This window comes from Callithrix jacchus, chromosome 17, assembly GCF_049354715.1.
Source record: "Callithrix jacchus isolate 240 chromosome 17, calJac240_pri, whole genome shotgun sequence".
Lineage (NCBI taxonomy): Eukaryota > Metazoa > Chordata > Mammalia > Primates > Cebidae > Callithrix > Callithrix jacchus.
The window spans coordinates 78,506,667-78,521,125 of record NC_133518.1 but is presented as its reverse complement, the minus strand read 5'-3'; the positions used below and the strand labels follow the sequence as shown (position 1 = coordinate 78,521,125).

Below are 14,459 nucleotides of genomic sequence, written 5' to 3'. Positions count from 1 at the left end.
AAAATGAGCGATAGCTATCATTGGATTATTTCATGATATCATTTCATAAGATGGATTTTAAATTACCTTACTGAATAAATATACTGCATCCAAATAAGTCACCTAAAATTGGTATTTGTGCAGTTCATTTGATATACCTTGAGAATTGTGAAAGTCTTGGCAAAACTTGCAGTTATATTTAAATGAGTCAGCACAGACCAACCTATATGCCTGGACTGTACTTCCATGCTCTTCCTTTGAGCTGGAGACCTGACCTGGGGCCGGTACTGAAGGTGGCTGAAAGGTATTGCTTACATTTAAATATATTTGTAAAAGCCACGTTGTTTTTTCCTCTGGCATTCAGTGTTTCTAACTGATGTTCTCTTTGCTTTACTGTTGTTGGACTCTCCTTTAAGAAGGAAAATGTCTTGACTCTCATGTCTATATTCAGAACATCCTAACGTGTGACAAAATACTATTCTCTAGACCATCTTCTTCCTTAACATAAAGTGCATGGGATGGGAAACCACGAGAGCCCAGGAGCTAATGGAATCTTGGCTAAGCAATAAAGAACTCTTCCTCTTATTTTTTCCATTCTCCCTGAGGTTTGCACACCTTGTGGCAATATTACCATAGTCAGATCAGGGGTGAATGAGGAGTCTGCCTTTTTGCGTTTTTTAAACAATAAAGCAGGAGGACAAATGGAAACTCAGAGCTGTTCTTAGGCAAATAAAACCAGTAAAGTATGTGTATAAAAATTAAGGGTCTGGAGATCTGGTTCCCTGAATAACCCATGCTCAGGATTCCTTGGAACTTTTTCACAGGCCCCTAGGGGTGAAGGCTTTCCTTCACCTTTCCTGTCTTTACAAATGACTCTTACATCCACTGTTTCATCTGATCCTGCCACACTGGGTTGAGGGGAGGGCAAGGGCTCCCATATCCATTTTACAGTTGACGTGACTGTCCCAGGGCCATGGGGCTTTGACCAAGATTTAAATAATATTAACTATTCAGAAAAAAAATGTATCTAGATAGATTGTAAGTGATTATGTAATTCTTGTTAAGGATAAAGATTTTCCAAATAAAAAAAGAGACTAATATAAAATTAAAAGATTTCATAGAAAATCATATAATTCTAAATTTAAATGGGAGGTAACATCATGATTTCTTTCTTTTTCTAGAAAATGTCTGCTTCCTACCATCGTTCTTTGGAAGGGCCTAGAAGCAATGACAACTCATTAGCAGTGGCACCCTTCATGCCCCCAAAACTACTGGTTTGCAAGAAGTGCAGACACTAATGGGACTTGTAGACAGCACAGTAACGAGGCAATCAGCTCAGATGAGAATGTGGAAATTCTACAGGCCGAATGCCCTCAGTGCCTCAACAAACAACAGTATAGGAAAGTCAAGTGAAGTATGTTAGAGATAAATAGTCAATCAAACACTACGTGCAGGCCTTGTTGGCATCCTACTTTAAGCAAAGCAACTATAAAAAGACCCTTTGACACAATCTCGGAAATTTAAACAGACTGTATAAAATGATATTAAGTAAATATTGTTTTTTAGGTATTATGATGGTATTGGGGTTGAATGAAAAATACATTCAACTATACAGGCTACATACTCAAGTACATACAGACAAGGTCAGATGATGTTTGGAATCTGCTTTACAATAATGCAGCATTCTGCCATCCTGGATCTCCTAAGCGGCACATCTAGACCATTCACATTCAACATCAACACTAAGATGTGGGGTACGAGTCTCTTACTCATGCTGTTAACCTGACAGTTTTGTTGTTGTTGTGTCATTGTATTATAGGCCCTGCGAGTTTTGAGTTTTCAAGAGGTTCTATTTTGGTGCATGTCCGGCTTCAAGAGACTCAACCTAAAACGGAAGGATTTATATAACTCAAGCTAGAAGGACAATGGGACACAAATGGAAACCAAAAGCAGGCAGGAGGAGTGGCACAGTTTGGCTCTGTATCCCTGCTCAAACCTCATGCCTCCCCAGGGTCAGAGGCAGGGCTTGGTGGGAAGTGATTGGACCTGTGGGGTGGATCCTTATGGACGGTTTAGCACCAACCCTGCAGTGCTGTTCTTCTGATACTGAGTTATCGCAACATCTGGTTGTTTTAAAAGTGTGTAGCGCACCTACCCCCACTCCACCTGCTCCAGCCTCGTAAGACATGCCGGCTTCCCCTTCACCTTCTGCCATGATTGTAAGTTTCCTGAGGTCTCCCCAGAAACACAAGCTGCTATGCTTCCTGCACAGCTTGCAGAACTATGAATGAATTAAACCTCTTTTCCTTAAAATTGCCCAGCCTCAGGTATTTCTTTAAAGCAATGTGAGAATGGATTAATATAAGTATCTATGCTTATAGCTACTTCAAAGCCAAAACAGACTTCAAAGCAACAAAAATAAAAACAAAAAAAGACAACAATGGTCACTATACAAAAGGATCAATCCAACAAAAAGATATTACAATCCTAAATGTGTATGTACCATACACTGGGGCTCCTAGATACAAAACAATTATTATGAGATCTAAGAAATCAGACAGACAGCAAAACAGTAATAGTGGGAGACTTTTACACACCACTGAAAGCTCTCCACAGGTCTCTGAAACAGAAAGTCAACAGAGAAACAACGGGCTTAAATGACATGCTAGAACTAATGGATTGAACAGATATTTACAGAACATTCTACCTAAGAGCTGCAGAATACACATTCTCATCAGCACATGGAACATTCTCCAAGATAGATCGTATGATAGGCCGCAAAACAAATCTCAATAAATTAAAAAAATGAAAATCTTGTCAAGTATCTTCTCAGACTGCAGGAGAATAAAACTAGAAATCAACTCCAAAAAGAGCCCTCAAAAATTATACAAAATATATATGAAAGTTAAATAATCTGCTCCTGAATGACATCTGTGTTAATAATGAGATTAGACAGAAATTTAAAAATTCTTTGAATTGAATGATAATCATGACACATGTTACCAAAACCCCCGGGAGACAGCAATAGCAGTGCTAAGAGGAAAGTTTATAGCACTAAATGCCTACATCAAAAAGTCTGAAAGCACAAATTTACAACCTAATGTCACACCTCAAGGAACTGGAGAAACAAGAACAAACTAAACCTTAAGTTAAAAGAAGAAGTAACAAAGATCAGGGCAGAACTAAACGAAATTCAAACAAAACAATACCAAATAGCAATGAAACAAAAAAACTGGTTCTTTGAAAAACAAAAAACGGATAGACCTCTAGCTAGATTAACCGAGAAAAGAAAAGAAGAAAGAAGATCCCAATAAACTCAATCAGAAATTAAACTGGAAAAACTTAGAGAAGAGGGTGGACAGGTGATAAGGCTGACATGCAGCTCCCACTTGGATGGATGGAAGAGCATGTGGAGACTCACACCGTGAACTTTTGCTCCAGAACCACCACAGATCCTTTGAAAGCAGCAGCAGGCCACTGCAAATTCCAGAAGACAGGTGAAAAACTGTGAGTTCTCAAAGTGTGAAGGGGAAAAACCCGCCTCCGAGCACATGTCCCTACAGGAAACCCAAAAGTCCAGATTGTGGGAGAAGGATTTAACCTTACCTAGAGCTGAAATGGATTTAGCGTAAAATATAAAATTAGAAGCAACAGTAGGAAGAGCCTTGTAGGCATTCCCATTCTCTAGCTTGAGCCCAGGAAAGCTATCTCTGTCTGTATCTCACAGGGGCCCTTGGGAAATCAGCTGGTAGAATTTGGGAAGGGTCACAGGGTGAAAGTAGCTTCCAACTGAACTTTGTCATAATTTTGACTGGATTCAAACTCTCTTGAGCAGAATCCAATGGCAAATAGGAAGTGCTTCGGAAAGGAGAGCAGGAGTTGCATCCAATAGTGTGGGCAGATGGGGAGGGGTATGGCCTGAAAGCCATGCTTGCTTTCTCAGTGAGAAAATGAATAGCCTGGAGCTATGTCTGAGTCCCATGCCCAGGCTGCCTGGAGGTAAACTAGGCAGTGTTAGTGAGGCTGACCTTGCCAACTGCGTGAAAGCTGGGTGAGGCCTATTGCTGCTGGCTTTCTCCCACTTCCCTGGTGACAGAGGCAGCCATAATACCCTCTGAAACATAAACCCACTGCCCCAAGAACCACCCCCCACTCCTCTCAGTGGCCATGGCAAGCCCTGCCCAGGAAGTGTCTGTGCTCATATTTGCCTAACCCTGCACCCCCTGATGGTATTTCTCTACCTACCCCAGTAGCAGATCACAAAAGACACAAACTCTTTGGGAGCTTTATATCCCTGCCCATTGTCTGAGAAACCCAAATACTTATCCTGGCCAACTTAGGGTAAGCCTCTTTTCCCCCTTCTACAGTTGCAGCTGGTATTCTCTCGAAAGTGCCACCTCCTGGCTGGAGGCCGATCAACTCAAGACACTACAACAACTCATGACAGAATAACCCTGCTCCAAGGAAGGAGAAAACAGCAGCAAATTCAACTGCCTGCAACATCCTGGCTAGCCAGTGGTCCTGAGTCTGTCCATGTGACAGCTTCTCTGCTAGCATAACCAGCATTCCAGGAAGCCAGCACAGTAAAAAATATCTACAACTAAGGACTCTCACAGACTCTATTTCACTCCCCTACCAGCTCCACCAGCTCAGGTGCTGGTGTCCACAGCTGGGAGACCTGAAGACAGACTGTATCACAGGACTCTTTGCAGATATTCCAAGCACCAACCCAGAGCCTGGTAGTCCCACTGGGTGGCTAGACCCAAAAGAGCAACAACAATCACTGCAGTCTGGCTAAGAGGAAGCCCTGTCCTCAGGGGAAAGGGGAGTGTACCACATCATGAAACAAAAGAATCTGAACAGCAGCACTTATGTTCTAGAATTTTCCACTGCATTAGTCCACCCAAATGAGAAGGAATCAGAAAAGTAATTCTGATTATATGACAAAGTAAGGTTCTATAACACTCCCAAAAGACCACAGTAGCTCCCCAGCAATACGTCCAATCCAAGAAGAAATCTCTGAATTGCCAGATAAAGCATTCAGAAGGTTAGTAAGCTGCTCAAGGAGATACCAGAGAAAGGTGAAAAACAATTTAAGTTTTTAAAAAAATACAGGATATGGATGAAAAATGCTCCAGAGAAATAGAAATCATAAAGAAAAAACAATCACAACATCTGGAAATGAAAGACACACTTAGAGAATGACAAAATGCATTGAAAAGTTAGAATAAGGGAACTGAACAAGTAGAAAAAGAACTTCAGACTCTAAGACAAGGCCTTCAAATTAACTCAATGAGACAAAGACAAAGCAAAGAGAATTTGAAAAATGAACAAAGCCTCCAAGAAATTTAGGATTATGTTAAATGGCCAAACCTAAGAATAATTGCTGTTCCTGAGGACGAAGAGAAATCTAAAAGTCTGGAAAACATATTTGAGGGAATAATAGGGGAAAACAGGGCCTTGCAAGAGATTTACACAATCAAATACAAAAAGTTCAAAGAACACCTGGGAAATTCATTGCAAAAAGATCATCACCCAGGCACAAAGTCAACAGGTTATCTAAAGTCAAGACGAAGAATCTTAAGAACTGTGAGGCAAAAGCATCAGGTAACTATAAAGAAAAACCTATCAGATTAACAGCAGATTTCTCAGCAGAAACCCTACAAGCCAGAAGAGATTGGGGTCCTATCTTTAGCATCGTGAAATGAAATGATTGCCAGCTAAGAATTTTGTATCCAGTAAAACTAAGCTTCGTAAGTGAAGGAGAGAGAAAGTCTTCCTCAGACAAATGCTGAGAGAATCTGCCACCACCAAGCCAGTACTACAAGAAATGCTAACAGGAATTCTAAAGCTTGAAACAAAAATCTAGAAATACACCAAAACAGAACCTCAAAGCATATACCTCACAGGACCTACATAACAATAACAGAATGAAAAAACCCCCAAGGTATTCAGGCAACGACTAGCACAATCAATAAAACAGTAACTCACATCTCAATACTAATATCAAATGTAAATGGTCTAAATGCTCCACTTAAAAGATAGCAGAATGGATAAAAATCCACCAATTAAGTATCTACTGTTTTCAAGACACTCACCTAACATGGAAAAGCTCACATAAACTTAAGGTAAAGAAGCAGAAAAAGATATTCTGTGCAAATGGAAACCAAAAGTGAGCAGGAATAGCTATTCGTATCTCAGACAAAACAGACTTTAAAACAGACAACAGTTTTTTTTTTAAAGGCCAAGAGGGATATCATATAATGACAAAAGGATCAGTCCAACAGGAAAAGATAACAATCCTAAAGATCTATGCACCTAATATGGCAGCTCCCAAGTTTATAAAACAATTACTACTAGACATAAGAAATGAGATAGATGGTGACACAATAATAGTGGAGGACTTCAATACTCCACTGACAGCACTAGACAGATCATCAAGACAGAAAGTCAACAAAGAAATAATAGCCTTAAACTATACCCAAGAACAAACGGACTTAACAGAAATTTACAGAACATTCTACCCACCAGTGCAGAATGTACCTTCTTTTTGTTAGCACATGAAACATTCCCCAAGATGGAAGACATGAATGATAGGCCACAAAATAAGTCTCAATAAATTTAAGAAAATTGAAATTACATCAAGTACCCCCTTAGACCACAGTAGAATAAAATTGGAAATTAACTCCAAAAGGAACTTTCAAAACCACGCAAATACATGGAAATTAAATAATCTGCTCCTTTATGATCTTTGGGTCAACAATGAAATCAAGATCCTCTGGGACACTAAAGCAGTGCTAAGAGAAAATTCACAGCCTTAAATGCCTCAATTAAAAAGTCTGAAAGAGCACAAACAGACAATTTAAGGTCACACCTTAAAGAACTAGAGAAACAAGAACAAACCAAACCCAAACCCAGCAGAAGAAAAGAAATAACAAAGATCAGAGCTCAATTAAATGAAACTGAAACAACAACAACAAAATACAAAATATCAATGAAACAAAAAGCTGGTGCTTTGAAAAGATAAACAAAACTGATAGGCCTTTAGTGAGATTCACAAGAAAGGAAAGGAGAAGATCCAAATTAAGTTCAAGTAGAAATGAAACGGGAAGTATTACAACCAATACCACAGAAATACAAAAGATCATTCAAGGGTACTATGAAAACCTTTATGTGCACAAACTATGTAATCTAGAGTATATGGATAAATTCTTGGAAATATACAATGCTCCTAGATTAAGCCAGGAAGAAATAGAAACTCCGAACATAACAAGTAGTGAGATTGAAACGGTAATTTTTAAATTGCCAAAAAAAGAAGGCCCAGGCCCAGATGGATTAACAGCTGAATTCTATCATGCATTCAAAGAAGAATTGGTACCAATCTTACTGAAACTATTCCAAAAGATATAGAGGGAATCCTCCTTAAATTATTCTATGAAACCAGTATCACTCTAATACCAAAACCAGGAAAGAACATAATTTTTAAGAAAAGAAAACTATAGACCAATATCCCTGATGAACATAGATGCAAAAATCCTCAACAAAATACTAGCTAACGGAATCCAACAGCATATTAGAAAGATAACACATGATGATCAAGTGGGTTTTATACCAGGAATGCAGGGATGGTTTTACACACACAAGTCAATAAATGTGATACAATATATAAAGAGAATTGAAAAGAAAATCCATATGATCATCTCAATAGATGCCTTTGACAAAATGTCAAATTCTTTTTTTTTTTTTATTTTTTATTGCATTTTAGGTTTTGGGGTACATATGCAGAACATGCAAGACAGTTGCATAGGTACACACATGGCAGTGTGTTTTGCTTCCTTTCTCCCCTTTACCCACATTTGGCATTTCTCCCCAGGCTATCTCTCCCCAGCTCCCCCTCCCACTGGCCCTCCCCTTTCCCCCCCCAATAGTCCCCAGTGTTTAGTACTCCCCTCCCTGTGTCCATGTGTCACCTGCCTATGAGTGAGAATATGCGGTATTTCATTTTCTGTTCTTGTGTCAGTTTGAAAATGTCAAATTCTTTAATCATAAAGGTATGCTTTAATCATAAATGCTAACTCATAGCCATTGAACTGAATGGGGAAAAGTTGAAAGCATTCCCCCTGATAACTGTAATAAGACAGAGATGCCACTTTCACCATTTCTATTCAACATAGTACTGGAAGTCCCAGCTGGAGCAGTCAGATAAGAGAAAGAAATCAAGGGCATATAAATCAGCAAAGAGGAAGTCAAACTGTGCTTGCTAATAATATGATGGTATACCCTAAAGATTCCTCCAAAAAGCTGCTAGATCTGATAAATGAGTTCAATAAAATTTCAGGATACAAACCTCAATGTACACAACTTAGTAACACCGCTGTACACCAACAATGACTAAGCTGAAAATAAAAAAACTCAACCCCTTTCACAACAGCTATAAAAAACAAACAAACGAAACTTAAGAATATACCTAACCGAGGAGGTAAAAGATCTCTACGAGGAAAACTACAAAACACTACTGAAAGAAATCATAGATGACATGAACAAATGGAAACACATCCATGCTCACGAATGGATAGAATAGCATTGTGAAAATAACCATACTACCAAAAGCAATCTAGAAATTCATGTACTTCCCATAAAAATGCCATCATCATTCTTCAAATAACTAAAACAAAAACTCCTAAAATGTATACGGAACCAAAGAAAAACCCTGCACAGCCAGTGCAAGACTAAGCAAAAAGACCAAGTCCAGAGGTATCACATTACCCAACTTCGAACTACACTATAAGGCCATAGTCACCAAAACAGCATGATACTGGTATAAAAATAGGCACACAGACCAATGGAACAAAATAGAGAACTCAGAAATAAAACCAAATATTTGCAGCCAATTCATCTTTGACAAAGCAAACAAAAACATGAAGTGGACTCCCTATTCAACAAACGGTGCTCGGATAATTTTTTTTTTTTTTTTTTTTGAGATGGAGTTTCACTCTTGTTACTCTTGGCTCACCGCAACCTCTGCCTCCTGGGTTCAGGCAATTCTCCTGCCTCAGCCTCCTGAGTAGCTGGGATTACAGGCACGCGCCACCATGCCCAGCTAATTTTTTGTATTTTTAGTAGAGACAGGGTTTCACCATGTTGACCAGGATGGTCTCAATCTGTTGACCTCATGATCCACCCGCCTCGGCCTCCCAAAGTGCTGGGATTACAGGCGTGAGCCACCGCGCCTGGCCTGGTGCTCAGATAATTAGCAAGTCACATGTAGAAGAATAAACTGGATCCCTATCTCTCGCTTGATACAAAAATCAACACCAGATGGATCAAAGCCTAAAATCTAAGACCTGAAATCATACAAATTATAGAAGACAAAATTGGAAAAGCTCTCCTAGACATTGGCCTAGGCAAAGATTTCATGAATATGACCCCAAAAGCAAATGCAACAAAAACAAAAACAAATAGATGGGATCTAATTAAACTAAAAAGTTTCTACACAGCAAAAAAATAATCAGCAGAGTAAACAGACAACCTACAGAGTGAGAGAAAATATTTGCAAACTATGCATTCGACAAAGGACTAATACCCAGAATCTATAAGGAACTCAAACAAATTAGCAGGAAGAAAACATAACCCATTAAAAAGTGGGCAAAGGATATGCCTAGACATTTCTCAAAGATATACAAATGGCCAACAAACATATGAAAAAAATGCTCAGTATCACTAATCAGGGAAATGCAAATCAAAACCATGATGCGATGCCTCTTTGCTTCTGCTAGAATGGCCATAATTAAAAGTCAAAAAACAATAGATGTTGACATGGATGTGAGGAAAAGGAAACACTTATACACTACTGGTAGGAATGCACAACTTCTATGAAAACAGTATGAAGAGTCCTTAAAGAGCTAAAAATAGATCTACCATTCAATCCAGCTATCCCACTACTGGGTATCTATCCAAAGGAAAAGAAGGATATAGGAAAAAGACATTGCACATGTATGTTTATAGCAGCACAATTCAAACTTGCAAAGAAGTGGAGCCAACCTACATGCCCATCAATGAAAGAGTGGATAAAGAAAATGTATACATATACTATGAAATACTACTTGGCTGTAAAAAGCAACAAAACCATGTCTTTCGCAGCCACTTGAATGGAGCTGGAGGCCATTATTCTAAGTGAAGTAACACAGGAGTGGAAAACCAAAAACCGTATGTTCTCACTTACAAGTGGGAGCTAAGCTCTAGGTACACAAAGGCAGACAGAGTGATAGGACAGGCTCTGAAGAGACCCTATGTGAAGGTGGAGGGGGATTAGGAATTTTCAAAACTACACATTTGGTACAGTGCACACTACAGGGGTGATGTGCACTGACGTCTCCAAACTCACTGCTATATAATGCATCCATGTAACAAAAAACCACTTGTACCCCAAAAGCTATTACAATTAAAAATTAGAAATTTTTAAAAAATAATGCAGCAGTGTGTGGGGGAGGTAAGTAAGGAGAGGACAGAGGAAATAGCAATTAAGCAAATCTCATCTTAAAATGCTAAGATGTGGCCCCCTAAAGAGACCCAACAAAACTAACACTGAGCACTGTGGGCAGGTTCCAGTGTAAGCAGCCACGCCTGGCCCCCAGCTGCCGTGAGAGCTGGCCACTGTCTCTTCTCTGGAAAACTGTCCTTGGCCAATGAAACAGCAGCCATCTTGCCAGGAGGTTAGGCATGTACCCTCCCCACAAGCTATCAACCAATGACTTATTAACACAGGAATACAAAATGCAGGTGCCCTTACCTCAAAGTGGCAACGACCGTGGTGCAATTCATATTCCAAAGCTCCCGGAAAGCTCAGGCTGAAGCCAAGCTCATCCTTTTCGGTTCTGTTCCTATTTTCTTTCCTCTCCTTCTCCTGAGAGCTCTCCCCCCAATAGATCACAAGCAGAAAAAAAATCCCCATCTCATGATTTGTGGATGATATACTTGTTCTGAAGAACAGAGAAGAACTGTTCTAAATGCAAAAATAAAGAATACAAGGACCAAAGCCAATTAAGACTGGAATTATTTTAAAGAAAAGGCTAGGTGTGACTGATTGGATGGAATTAGTTACATCAGTAAAACAGAAGGGCTTGGGAATATGGATATCAGCAGCAGAAGGATAATCTGAACCTTCAAATTCCCCTTAGAGCTCCTCTATACAAGCAGGAATTGCCTTTAATTCCCAGGGGGCTGGACAGGTAAGAGGAAGGGATCTCTAGCAGATGAGCTAAGTAGCCCTGTGGCAGGACCTTACCTGGGGCTCCAGAGACCACCGCCCTCCATACCTGGAAAGTCCTCACAAGGAACCTTGCACCACAACTCTGGGATCCACCTGACCCTGCTTCCTGGGTATAAGAACACTTGTAGTTCTGTCTGCTCAGAACACTACTCCTCTTCTCCTGGGAGGAGAGAAGTTCCTCCAAACCCATTCGAGTAGAAGCTGCCAAAAATAGCACCCCACCCTAGATACAGCGATTGGTGCAGAGACAGGCACATTGCTAAGGCTGGACAATCAAGGCTAAATTTTTCAACTTAAAAATGAAAGCAGTATTTTAACTAGGCAATATATTTATGTAGTTCAAAAACCAAAATGTCTAAACAGAGAAAGTATACAGTAAAGTCTTGCTCTTTCCCTTTCTCTAGCTCTAATCCCACAAGCAGGCACTTTACTGATAGGTGACCTTTCCACACCAGTATATGAAGAACCTCCTCGCCTGTGTCTTTACTTTAAAAAACAGTGCAGCTACAGAGTACTCCATTGTGTACATGTATTATGTTACTTAATCACTGCTCTTTCAAGAGACATTTAGGTGTTTTCAGCCTTTGCTGTTTCAAACAACACTGCAATGACTAGCCTGGCCTGTATATTGTTTAGCATACAGAGTATACAATATTTTGAGAATATTTGTATGATATATTTCTAGAGGTAGGATTACTTGTCTCGATACACGCAGGCTAATTTCTGTCTCTAGGGGTCGCACCAGTTTTTCACTGTCACTTGCGGTGTATGCAACTAACTGCCCGTTTCCCCACAGCCATGTCAATAAAAAGTGTTATCAAACTCTGGAATTTTGCCAATCTAACAAGTTAAAAATGGCATCTTGGGGGTAGTTCTAATTTTCACCATCTTTTATCTTTGGGTTGGAGGACTCCAAATGCTTGCAAAGCTTTAGGGAGGGGACCCCAGGCCATGCCTCAGTCATATGGAAATGGCCAGCCTGGGAGAAGTCCAAGTGCAGGTAGAGAGAAGCAGAACTGAGACACAGAAAGGGGAGAGAGGGTCCCTGGGTCCCACCCTGGGCGTTAACCAGTGACACCCCCTTTTTTGATTTCAGGTGGTTCAGGCTGGGATTCTGTTGACCTGCATCCAGACTGAGGATGCGCAAACAACCCCATCAGGCTTCTACAGTCTGGTTGCCAGGTGGACCTGCCAGCTGCCTGGCCAGGAACCAGGACCTTAAAAGAAGCTGGTAAAGGCACAGTGCAGCCACTTTGGAGAAATGCTTGATGGCTTCTAATAAAACATATGCCTATCCTACAGGCCAGCAATTTTACTCCCAGGTATGTATCCTTAAGAAATGAATGCATGTATCCCCCTAAATACATAGCTGCTTTGGTCATAGTACACAAACACTGGAAATCACCAAAATGCCCATCGACAAGGCATGACAAAGAATAAAATTAGGTATGTTTTTTCCAGTAGAAGAATAAACTACCAATAAAGGACACAGAAGAATCTCACAAACAATATTAAGCAAAGTCAGACCAAAAAAATACATCCTACATAATCCCATTTTTATGAAGTTAAAGAAGAGGCATAACTAATGTATAGTAATGAGGTTAGAGTAGTTTTCATCCCTTAGGAAACTCTATCTGCAAGGACAGTACTTTATGGGGCAATGGAAATATTCTATATCTGGGTTGGGGTAATGTTACATAGAAAGGGGTGCATTTCTTTATTCTATCTCATTTTTTAAGTAAAAGAATATTATCAACAACAAAACAAACCATGGTAGGGAACATAAGTGAACCATCTTGGAGATAATTTCTGCCAGATGCAGGTAACACTGAATCTGTCCTCCTTGTGTAAAAGAGCCCCTGTAGGAGGGAGGCAAGGTGTCTGCCCTCAGCCATTTGCACACACTTTGCTGTGGACACTCAGTGAATCTAAAGTCCTCTGGGAGCCCTCCCGGAGCCAGCCTTTTTCACATGGCTTTGCTGCTCAGATTTCTGTCCTGACCTACCAGACAGCTGAGGTCCCAGGGGCAGGCTGGTGTTCAGGTGGCCCATGGCTGTGGTCAGACAGACCCATATCCCCATCCTGGCTGCACCCTCTGAGTCCATGGGAACAGGAGTATAATGGCTCCCTTGCTGGGTCATTTTGGGGATTCCAGATATCAGGATACAAATCTGATGTTATTCATTCTATACACATGGCAGCCATTTTATTATTTGTGAACAGGAGCTGTGTTGACTGAGCTTACAGCTCTTGGCTTGCAGGGGTGAGGAAGCGTATGGGAGTGGCTCAGGAGAAGGTGGGAAGGCTTGATGGTCAGCAAGGTAAGTCCTTGACTGTTGGACCCCCAAGATTAAATGCTGTGCAGCAGAATTCATTGTAATTGGTTCCCACTCCCTTTCACCAATTAGAGGGTAATTCTGGATATATTTGTGCCGGAAGCCTCGTTCTCACCTCTTTTCAAATGCCTTCAATCTATCTTCTTGCCTTCCAAGAGTGACGTTGGAGGAAGACCACGGAGTGTTTGGGGAGAAGGGATGGCTGCATGAAGTGGGGACTTTGAGAAGAATGACAGTTCTTAAGAGCTGCAAGAATCACAGGGAGAAGGAAAGCAATGGAGAGAGGTTCTGAAGGAAAATGAGAAAGCAGCAGAGACAAGGTAGCCTCCTCTGCAGCTTGGGTAAGGCTGCAGTTGTTGGCAATGGCAGAACCTTATGACCGTATTACACTATATAGTAGCCACTACTTCATGTGACTGCAGAGCCCTTAAAATGTGACTACTGCTGCCGGGCGTGGTGGCTCACGCCTATAATCCCAGCACTTTGGGAGGCTGAGGCAGGTGGATCACAAGCTCAGGAGTTTGAGACCAGCCTGACCAACATAGTGAAACCTCATCTCTACTAAAAATACAAAAATGAGCTGGGCATGGTGGCAAATGCCTGTAATCCCAGCTACTCAGGAGGCTGAGGCAGGAGAATTGCCTGAACCTGGGAGGCGGAAGTTGCAGTGAGCCAAGATCGTGCCACTGCACTCCAGCCTGGGTGACAGAGTGAGACTGTGCCTCATAAAAAAAAAAAAGTGACTACTGTAATGTAACTATTTTTGATATCATTTAATTTTGATTAAGTGCAAACTGAAAATCTGGAGCAGGGCAAAAATATTTTCTACTGAACACAACTTTATTTGATATTATTACATACTTGATATTAAAGTG

General features: G+C 40.6%; 1 long non-coding RNA gene across 1 annotated transcript in view; it reads right to left on the bottom strand.

The window, feature by feature from the left end:
- LOC108588895 (uncharacterized) overlaps positions 1–11,410 on the bottom strand; it is a 107,766-nt gene extending 96,356 nt beyond the window's left edge. The window contains exon 1 of the long non-coding RNA XR_004735797.3: positions 10,769–11,410. This is a non-coding gene — a long non-coding RNA (uncharacterized LOC108588895). The remainder of the gene's footprint in view (positions 1–10,768) is intronic.
- Positions 11,411–14,459: the final 3,049 nt, after the last annotated feature.